Below are 11,706 nucleotides of genomic sequence, written 5' to 3'. Positions count from 1 at the left end.
GGCCCACGTGGGGCGCTAAAACGAAACTTTGGGATCATCCAAGGAGTTTCTGAGAAGGATTCCAATGTTATCTCCTTGACTAAAAGCCGTCTTGCACGCACGCTCTGTTTACATGCACTTCCGCGTCGGGTTTCTACAGCACGAAACGTATAATGTAAGTGGATGGAAGAAATGCAGGCACTGAATGTATAATATTTTAATAAACCTCTGGCACTCAATGTGTTAATACCTCTATTTTCTAAAATGTGAAAATAGCAGATCTACAGGCTCACAACGCCTCGCTTTGCGAGGCGTTGTGAGCCTGTAGATCTGCTATTTTCACAATATTTATCTATGGAACAGAAAATGTAATGCCTCAACTCTTACATTCCAAGTGTTTATCAGGGTGGGGGGTCCCCAGTTCAAATATGATTATGTTGGGGGGCCACGGCCTGAAAAGGTTGAGAACCAACCTTAATACAGCAGGGACTAATCAGCCCACTGATGAGTGGGCGGAGGATGGGCCGTGGGCAGCGTGGGAGACAACGCCCATCCTGCTACACTGAGGAAATGCCCACCACAGCAGTGTGGTGGGCATTTCCTCTGACATTTGCTCACATTTCCTGTGACTGTTGCTCACAATGAGATATTTTCTCCATTATGTCTATCCTCCTTTAAGCAGTTAAAGATACACGCTGCCATGCAGGCACTTACACATAGCAACCAAACAGGACCCAAGCACCTGTCCAAATGCTTTCATAGGAGAAAGTGTCCTTTTTATGCCTACATAATCCTACTATAATTCTAGTAACCTCTGTAGTGGTGGTGAGTACGTGAGTGAAGATACCCGGTTCTCCTCACTGGCTGGACCAATTGCTCTGATTTTGCACACAGCCATTGACCATTACCATCTGAACGCAACTGTGAAGCCCGTTTTTCAATTTCATCAAATCTCAGCTTCTTATTAGTGTTTTTGTGTCAAACACTGTCGCCATGGTTACGGGGCTGCCCAGCTATGGGACGAACTGCCTCCCGGGTTGCCAGATCATGTGCGCATATCCCCCCACGGATGCGCTGCGCCGACCGGGTATGGTCTAGTTTCTCTAATTTCTCTCTCTCGCTGAACCACAGTTTCCCTGTTCTCATTCACTACAAAGGCTGGAGGCTATATTGTTTTGTTTCCCCTCGTGAAGTGTGGATTTAACAAGAAACAAATGACCTGACGTGCTACCGCAGTATGATGGGTGCTGACCTAAAAGAACAGCAAATAATAAAGTTGTCAGAACCCTCAAATAAGTAACACGTTTAATGACGCACAACAGCAGAGGGAAGCAGCATTGGCACTCTCTCAGCAATGAGACCTGTGGGTGTGTGAAGTGTGGTTTCAGATCGTGAACATCTTATGCACGTCACGCCCCAAAAGTGTGAACATGTTGGGTTCCGTTGATAGGCTTTTGTAACAGGTTAGACCTCCTCTTTTGTGACTTCTATTCTCCAACCAGTTGCACAACAAATGTAGCTTGAAGATGAACTAGAATGTGTGAGCATGTGTACGCCAGACCTGACCTGACACAGAATGTAAGATATGGTCGCAAAGAGAGGGAACAGGAGATGGAAGAGAGAGGAGAGGAAGAGAGTGGAGAGGAGGAGAGAGGAGAGAGAGAGGAGAGGATAGTAGACATCTATGTCTCTGCAGACAACCTTGACCTTGACCCTGGGACACAGCAGGATGCAGTACAGCAGAACACAACACAACAGCAAAATGGAGGTACAACTAAACGCTACAATGATTTACTAACACATCTATGGATGTTACACCAGAGCAGTGGTGTAGTGGTGTGTCTGATAGTGTGGCTATACTCGCCGTTTGTTGCCGTAAAGGAACAGTTTCCTTTGTAAAAATAAAAAAAGACCAGAAACGGTGACATGAATTCTGAATGCTGTTAAAATTATCCTATTTGAACATTTGTGCTTATTCACGTGTGATTAAGCCACACGTTTCATGTGCTCTGCCTTATTTAATCTACAAAAAAACTTGAAAAGCACACTAACCTTGTCCTCACTTTTTATTAAGCAATGCTTTTTGCAAACGATTAACACATACTGTACCCCCTTCTTATGCAATACCAGTTGTATAGCCTGTTGTATCTATTGTATCCGTTGTCAGAGTACTTAGTGCACTTCTATTATCATAGTACTTGGAGGTCAATTTTTGATGTCAGTAGTACTATGACAACATTGATGACACATACATCTGCAAACACATTGAATTTTTTTTGTTAAAGGTTTAAAGCTCTATATTCTGATAATCATTGCTATAGAGTGTGTGTTCGGTAACAGAGGTTCCCCCGTCTCTCCAGCTCTTTAATAAATATAAAATACATTTTCATGTGGGTTGCCAATTTCAGCCAATCAGGAGAGAGTACCCATGATCAGCTTCTCTTCTTTTTTATAGTGTTCCAGTTCAAATTTTGTCTGCTCATTTCTTTGTGTCACCACTTCCAATTTCACTTGTTTAATCTGTATCCTATTTAACACTTGTTTTGACACAAAATATGACTTACCCTAACTTTAAAAATGTCTTAATACAGAAAAGACAAAATACATTGTATTAGGCTCAAAATACGATGTATTTTCTGTGTACTAAAGAGCTGGAGAGACGGGAAGACCCCTGTTACTGCTGTTGGTTACTGAACAAAAACTCTATAGCAAAGATTACTTTCCGAATAGATTTTTAAAGAGGTGGTGCCATGTTTTTGCACTTTTTCTGTTTTTCATGTGTCTATGAGGTTGATAGAACTTCATTAAGGCCCCCGCTGGTGGTTTTATGGTGTTTTATGTCTTCTCTGAGTTTCTTCCTGGAGGCTGAAATCTTGAGGGTCAAACGTGCCAATAGAGAAACAGCCCTTTAGTGACATCACACAGCCCCCAAAAAACATACCCTCCCCCTCATTATCATAACACAACAGGTGTGGGCATGAGGAGGAGGAGGGACTGGGACAGGTGGGTGGTGCTAAGGTGGTGGAGGAGGTGCTAAGGTGAGAACCAGGCATACTTAATGAACTGGAGGCGTGTCCACATAAAAACTTTTTTTTTTAACAATTTCTGTACACTTTTTTTTTTGGAAAAAAATCCTTACATAATAATAATACCTTATGATCAGGTTTTAGGGTTGAAAAATATCATGGCACTCCATCTTTAACTTTTTTTGGTTTGTTTTATCAAAAATATAATTTACTTTCTTTAAGAACATAAATTACTTGTTATCTATCATAAAACATCATAACCTCTGAAGTATCCTCATAGGTTTGGTTTGTGTTTTTCAGGCTCAGAAGAGTCAGAGAAGAAGAATGGTTTCAGAGCTGCTGCAGTGTGTCTGGGTCTGTTGGGTCTGCTGTGTGTAATCCTATTAGCTGTCATCATCATCGTCCTGGTCATATACAGTGAGTATTATTCTATAATAAACAGTATCTTTACATGCTATATTTCAGTCGGAAATAGTGTTGTTGTCGCTTTTAAAACATTGAGTGCTATTTTGGGGCAGGTGGATTGGCATGAGGTGTGCAGGGGACAGACTTATTGACAATTTCTGGAGGCAAGGTGCCTTGTTTTACCTCACCTAAATTGCCTTGCACTCAGATGCTCTGCTCAGGTTTTTTGTCCAGGAAGGTGAACAGCTTGTTGTCAGTAATGATATGGAAGTCTTTAGCAAGCCACCACTCCCAGATAGGTCTTTTATTGCTCCTTGTACGAATGAGGAAGCCGATCGCATGTTATTACATGTGGCCCATGCAGCAAGAATGATATGATTATGATTATTGATGTTGTGGTGCTTCCTGTGGCAGTGGCTCAGACTGTACAGTAAAAAGATGAGCTTTGGTTGGCTTTTAGAACTGGAAAGAATTTCCATTATTTCCAATACAGCCCATGAAATTACAGCAGGGCTAGGGCCTGAGAATGCACTACCAGTGTTCCCTGCATTGACGGGCTGTGACCCTGTGTCAAGCTTTGTTGAGGAAAAACTGCATGGGCTGTATGGGCTTTGTTTCCTGAGCTAACGCTTGCCCTGTTGAAACTGTCTTTTGCCCCAAATGACATACTGTACCACAGGGGGTAATGGCCACGATTGAGAGGGTTATTATCTTACTCTATGACCGAACCAGCTCATGTAGAGAAATAAATACGGCAAGGAGGAAGTTATTTGCGAAGAGGCACAATGTACAGTCAATCTCTGGGACAAAGGCTGCTGCCCTAGGACAGCATAAGAGAGCAGTGTACCAAGGAGGCCACGTGTGATGGGGTCAGGTGCTGGTGTCCACACCAGAACTACCTTCACCATGCAGATGGGGCTGGTCAATGATATCTGAGGGGCACTATGAACCCTTCTGGACATTTATGTATTGACTCACTGTGATCTACAAACTGTATTTGTATGTTTAAGTGTCTTATCTTGTCTTGCATTGCATTTCACATAGCATTTGTCCTTTACTGGTGCCCTATTAATAATATTGAGTCTTCATTGTTAGCTTTCAAGGTGATGACAGTTTGCAAATGTATTCATTTGGACTTGATTGCATCATACTACTTATACCTCACTTCCTGTTGTCTTGACACAACACCGAGGAAGACCTGTTAGGTTGAAACCCCTTGCTCTGTCAGGGTGAGGTAAATAAAACTATGTGAAAAGGACATATTGAGTGCTGGCTGTTATCTCTGTTCTCCAAAATAAGATCCTTTGTCTCATTGTTAAATTAAGATTTACAATTGGAACAAAGTTGTATGTAAAACTCATCAGATTGTTGATTTACCTTATTGCAGATTTTCAATTGATCAAAGACCTGGACGAGATAAAGTCCAGATACACCAACCTGAAAGAACATAATGATGACTTACAGTCCAGATACAACAATGTAACTGCAGATAGATGAGCTGAGGAGGACGTTCTGTGGTCAGTGAGACATCACATTGTTCATCATTTGTCATTCATCTGAACAAAATAAAATAAAGTGTCTAATTGTATTGTTGTGTTGGTAGAACCCCATGGATTTACATTTAAAATGTGTTGTAATGAATCAAATGTTCCTACTTCTCCAGGTACTGGACCAATACATCTGGTGAAGAAGACTGTGTTGTGTTTGTTAAAGGTTTCAGGAGGCCCTTAATGTCTTACTGTACCTCATGCTGTTCTGACTAATAAAGTATTCAATCAATCATTACATGATGCCAAATATTTGGATAAATTGTATTTTCATGCTTTGGCAACATTGTTGTTGACATGTTGATGCCAATAAAGCACTTTCAATTGAATTGAACTGAATTAAACTGAATTGAACAATGTGTCGTTATGCATTTTGAAGAAGCCTATAGATACTTTCTGCTGTAGTTCTTTTGCAGGGGTTTCTCCTGGTGAGATGAGATGCGTCTGGGAACAAGGTTATGTTTCCTGTGACAGTAGATCAGTGGTTCTCAACCGGTTTTGGGCAGCACTCCCATATCCAACATCCAGCAACTTCTACAAACATAAATTGGAACGTCAAACTAACTAACTAACTAACTAACTAACTAACTAACTAACTAACTAACTAACTAACTAACTAACTAACTAACTAACTAACGCGTGACCCGTCGCAAACAGGCACGCACGCACGCACGCACGCACGCACGCGCACACACACACTGACACACACACACACACACACACACACACACACACACACACACACACACACACACACACACACACACACACACACACACACACACACACACACACACAGTTGTTCTCTCGGCCGACTTAAGCCACTGAAGAGAACCAAGCAAGTATGACTGACATGACTGACATTTCAAAAAGTATATCTCTGCTGTCCGGCCGGAACCAGCTAACTCCAAAATGGTAATTGTTCAGGAAATGAAAAACAAAATATAATGTTTTCAGAAAATGAAGAAAACCTTATATTTTTTAAAACAAAGCAATACTGCCTCATCAAACTTGGTATTGTGACTTTATATATTATCAGATACTTGCATGTGTCATTATATTATCACCACTTTACCCAAATCCAGCTCAAGTGGAGTTAGGAGGTTTTGTCCATCATTGAGTGGAGTTAGGAGGTTTTGTCCATCATTGATAAGAACAGCTGACAATGAATCTCAAAGCTCACAACACATCACAACGCATTGTGAGCTTGGAGATCAGCTATTTATGGTGTGCGCCATCCTCAAATACTAAGTATAGATCAAGCTGAATACTGTACTTAAACAACTTTTATTTTAACACGCATTGGAAACATCCATGGATCTAACTGTTACCACTGTTGTTCTTCTACAGTTGAGTACAACAAACAATTCTGCCTCAATACTCAATACTAAACAAAAGCAATCATGGCACACCAACAATAAATAAATGGCATATCAATAAAAAAAATACATTCATGAATAATAGCCTAGAATCTGTAGCCTATCAAATCTGTAGCCTACTGCACTAACAATAACAACCACAGTTGCATTTACCTATCAATCAACATTTTATTATTACGCTGTTGTGTGTTGTGTGTTGCCTAAACCTTCCAGTCATTGAGTTGGTGAAAACACCCCGCAAAACGGTGACCAGAGCCGAGAGTAAATGACTGTTCACTAAGTCTCTGCTAAAGGTGGAGGGTAAAGCATGAATGCAGTCTGACATGAGTGATATTCAGTCACATCCTGCATATTGGTTTAACGCTGAAATTACACAGTGAAAACTGTCCAAATTTATATCTGACAATTGGTCAAAAAAAAAGTCAGAATTACGTTTTTTTAAATCTGTAGTATTTATATTTGACAATTGGCAAAAACCCTGTATATATAGTATGCAGCAGTGGAGAGCATGAGAGGAGGGGGAGTTGTTTGTTTTTGACGGACAGTTTGAGGATCCAATGGAGTTGGGAGTTTTCGTCAGAGGCGCTTTTTAATACTTTTCATAGGTTATTATAAAAAAAAACTTTACACAGATGTAAAGGGTTTCAATAGCATTGATTTATGAAAAAAAAAAAACTGAAAATGGAGTTAGCTGGTCCCGGCTGGACACCGACGAAATTATGTAGGATATAAAAGTAGGATGCATATAGACCTTAAAGTAGAATAGAAAAAAAAACATTTTATTGGTACAAATAAGGAATGTAAATAAAACAACTAAATTTTGATTGAAAATACATTTTTAAGTCTGAAGTGAGCGATGACATACAACATGTAACATCCCCTGACTTGCCGTATCGAGAATGACCAGCTGGCTTGTGCTCCACTCCTATATTGAAAAACATTTTAAAATAGTTCAAATTGTCGATCTACAAGCTCACAACGTGTGGATTGGCTATTTTCACTATTTTAAAATGTTTTTAAAAATAGTAAAAAATGTCCCAAAAAAATCGGCATAAGGGGTAAGGCGACTCGCAAGACAGGGCCCTTTGGCCTCAAAGCCAACACTGCAACCAACACAACAGATTACTACAAACTTTAACTTCAAAAAGGTATAAAATAACTAGAGTGGGTACCGGAATTCCCCGCCCATTCATTTCAATGAAATTACTCTCCCAGTTTGTACTCCCTTTTTCCTGCTTCTTCCGGGCTTGGGTGCTCTGGTTTGATGATGTCATGGGGCCCATTCACATGCACAGTAGGCTAGTGTCCTTTATGTGTCTACGTCACAAACTACCTCTGTGCCCAAGGCCGTGAGTCAAGCTCATTGGTCGAAATGAGCGTTTTCGATGAGCGTTTTCGTTTGTTCATGTAATGGGCCTCAGCTGTGGTCAAGCTGCACTACCAGAGTCGGTCGATACGCTCCTCCCGGTTCTGGGGGCTTGGACCAGCCCTGATAGCAGAGGATGAATGAAGGAGTTGTACCCTCTCAGATTCACTATAGCAAACGACACAGGTGGGGGTGTGACTGTATGGTACCACAGCCAACCAACCCCACATTATTTTCACTAATAGACAATAGTCTGACTGTAACTGAAAACTGTTCATGACTGCAGATGAATGGCTGTATTGTTTGGTTTCTTCAAATTCTCCTAAAAAGATAGATAAATAACAAGCAAATTTGGTACAGTGTGGTACGATTATGTTTCCCTACAGTCTAAAGAGACTCCATATTTAATAATAAATAACTATGACCATGAATATTGTTTTATCTTAAGAACTATATTGATTAAAAGTAGAATAATCGGTAAGTTATAACAGCATAATGATACTCTAGCTGATGTTCGTGTGAGAATAAAAACCCCATGTTCAGACCTGCAGTATAAGACAGACCACATCCTGTTGAAGATGACTCTTAGAATTATTTTTTAAAGTTCCTCTGTTCATCTGTCCTTTTTCTTAGAAACAGAGAGAGAGGGGTGGGGGGGGGGGGGAGGGGGGGGAGAAAGAGATCAGCTTCATTATACCAGCCAGCTTATGTTTTGGCCTATAACTCTGCAAAGTGCCCCTTTCTAGAAGGACGTTATGATTTCATACAAAATTATTGGGTTACATGTCAAATTTGACACAAACAGCCCTGGTTGGTTGGTTGGTTTTAGACTTATAATGATAATCACTGATGATCCTCATATCGAGGAAACAACTCTCATATAAGTTATGATAAAGGACCCTCAGGTCAGCTGACTTGGGGCTACTAGTTGTCCCACAGACTAAACTGAGGCTCAGGGGTGACACTTCACTTTCTCAGATCCTATACAGTGGAACAGCCTTACCCTCCCTGTCAGATCTGCTCCCTTCACTGAATCCAACATTCTATTTTATTCACTAGCTATTGATTCCCACTGATGTGGCTGATATTTACCATTGCTTGTTTTTATTGCTTGTACGGTTTATTTACTTCTTACTGTGTTTATTGCTCATTGCTTATTTGTGTCTTTGAGCTGGGTCTTATTATATACATAGATGGTTTCTGTATTAGGTTATTTAGCTACACCTCCTTTCCCGCACTTTGTTGACGACAGCTGTTTTTTAAATGTGCTTTTATAATAGTGCTTATTAAGAAATAATACAATAATACAAATAACAAAATACAAAAATATATAAATATGTGTTACACAGAAGTTTATCACACTATGTGAGACTGAAAGTGGTCGAGAGGATGGAGGGTATAGGATGGTGTGGGTGGAGGATGGGGTTGAGGAGGGGGAGGAGGTGTGAATGCACTGCCTCTGCTAAGAGGAAACAACAGGAGGAAGGAGGAGGAGGGGGGAGGATGATATGACAACTCATAATATCATAACATAAAGAGCACCCTTCTCTATTGTTCATTATGTTGTGAAGAGGTGAACCTTATCAAAAACCTGCAAGATGAATTAAAGTCATAAAGGTAGAGATGGCTGTCGCTTTACATTCTGAAAACATCCAAGAGGAAGATGATGATGATGATGATGATATAAACTATGCAAATGTTGAGACCAAGACCACCACACCTCAGCAGAAACATCCACGGAAGATAAGATCTGGTAAGAGATGTTACTACAACTACAAATCACAAAAAATATACTTTTAAACTTTTTAAGCAAGAGGTTGAACTATTTTAACTGATCTCACTCCCTCTTTATTCTGCGTGCGTGCGTGCGTGCGTGCGTGCGTGCGTGCGTGCGTGCGTGCGTGCGTGCGTGCGTGCGTGCGTGCGTGCGTGCTTGCGTGCGTGCGTGCGTGCGTGTGTGTGTGTGTCTCCAGTCAGAAGACGGTACAGGCTGGTTGGATTGGGTCTTGGATTGCTTTGTGGTGTTCAAGCTCTGCTCAACATTGGTCTCAGACTCTCTCTCTGTAAGTCAAGTTTCATATAACCGTGTATTTTATGCTTCATAAATATGATTATCCAATTAATTTCATTTTCAATTCATTAGCATATCATACCCCACTAAAATGTATTAATAGTTGTAGTAATATAATTCGTCGTAACAACAGAAACTGTACAGTATATAGCTATACATTCACAACATCTCGGTGAGTGAGTGAGTGAGTGAGTGAGTGAGTGAGTGAGTGAGTGAGTGAGTGAGTGAGTGAGTGAGTGAGTGTGTCACCAGCATTTCTCAAGAACATGAATTCTTATGATTTAAATGCAGGTACTTTTAAATAGTAGACATTATGTGCACAGACAAAAAAACATTACGTGAACCTCCAAGTCAGATGTCTACTCAGGGTCAACTATGTCCACACAGACCCTGAGCATGTCAACCTAGGTCTACGCAGCAGTCATTTTGCAGATGTCTGTCCATGTCATTTATTTTGGAAATACAAATTGTGAACTTTACAGTGAGAAAAAGGCTTTACATTAAAAACGCTTTTCTTTGGACCAGTGTTTAGCTGCATTTATTCATTCCTTCAAAGATCATTTTACATCATCTGTACTTGTCTTGGCGGTGCTGTAGATTTGTTGTTGATGTCTCTGCACCCTCAGGACAAAGACATCAGTTTGGTCTGTTGAATAATTTCTTCCATGACTTCCGGTAATGACCTGAATGCCCTTGAACTGACCACAGTGCACTGCTCTTAAAGGTCATGAAAAGCAATCATTTGATTGGTCATAATCGAATCCACCTGCAAAACACCCACTGATAATATATTCATCCTACTTCAAGCCACCTCACCACTTCACTGCGGATACTCTACCCTTCTCCAGGCTGAAAAATACCAAACATCTGTCACCACACCCCACCCAACTGGTGTTGACTGGGCTTCACACCAGTTCACCTGTTTCCCCAAATCAAGTCCACTGTCAAATGAAGATTTGCTATCAGAACAGTTGTACATACGTAAAACTCATAATATTGTTCATTCTCTGTATCGTAGATTCTCAACTGATTAAAGACAAAAACAACCTGATCAAAGAACGAGACAACATACAGTCCAGATTGACTGAACAGAAGGACGAGTTTCACTCCAGATATAACAACTTGACTGAACAGAAGGACCAGATACAGTCCAGTTTTGAACAGATACAGTCCAGTTTTGAACAGATACAGTCCAGATGTAACAGTGTAACTGCAGAGCGAGATGAGCTGAAGAAGAGGCTCTGTGGTCAGTGAGACATCACTGTTTGTATTCATTGTTATATCATGTTGTTCATCATTTGTCATTAATCAGAGAAAATTACAAAACAGTGGCTAACTTTATTCTCTTGTTGTTAGAATCATATGGATTTACATTTGGTGCTGGTGTGTATTATTACATCTCTACTGAGTATAAAACCTGGGAGCAGAGCAGACAATACTGTAAAGACAAACAATCAGACCTGATGATCATAAACAGCAAAGAAAAAAAGGTGTGTGTGTGTGTGTGTGTGTGTGTGTGTGTGTGTGTGTGTGTGTGTGTGTGTGTGTGTGTGTGTGTGTGTGTGTGTGTGTGTGTGTGTGTGTGTGTGTGTGTGTGTGTGTGTGTGTGTGTGTGTGTGTGTGTGTTGTGACCTATCTATTGTACAGTGTGTACTTAACCAGCATCGTTTCTGTCCAGGACTTGACCAACAGCTTAAACCATAATGCGTGGGTGGGTTTGACTGATGGAGAGACAGAGGGAGTGTGGAAATGGGTAGATGGGACAACACTGACCACACCAACGTAAGACTTTACATTCATTCTTTTCTGATTTATTTCAACTAATATTTTAACTACATTACACATACTTACTCTTTACTACAACATAATTGCACATGTTATCTATTTCACTCTCCAGTTAATTGATCTAGATTATAATTTGAGGTCATGATCA

The 11,706-nt window shown here is 40.5% G+C and overlaps 1 long non-coding RNA gene across 1 annotated transcript; it reads left to right on the top strand.

Moving 5' to 3' along the window:
• The first annotated feature begins 1,602 nt into the window (after positions 1–1,602).
• Positions 1,603–5,204, top strand: LOC311036095. Its single transcript, XR_014599818.1, has 4 exons — positions 1,603–1,747; positions 3,306–3,422; positions 4,798–4,927; positions 5,074–5,204. It is a non-coding gene; the product is annotated as an uncharacterized lncRNA (long non-coding RNA).
• Positions 5,205–11,706: the final 6,502 nt, after the last annotated feature.

Source organism: Gymnoscopelus microlampas (genome assembly GCF_963454915.1).
Source record: "Gymnoscopelus microlampas genome assembly, chromosome: 2".
Classification (NCBI taxonomy): Eukaryota; Metazoa; Chordata; class Actinopteri; order Myctophiformes; family Myctophidae; genus Gymnoscopelus; species Gymnoscopelus microlampas.
This window is presented reverse-complemented; position numbering and strand designations above follow the sequence as displayed.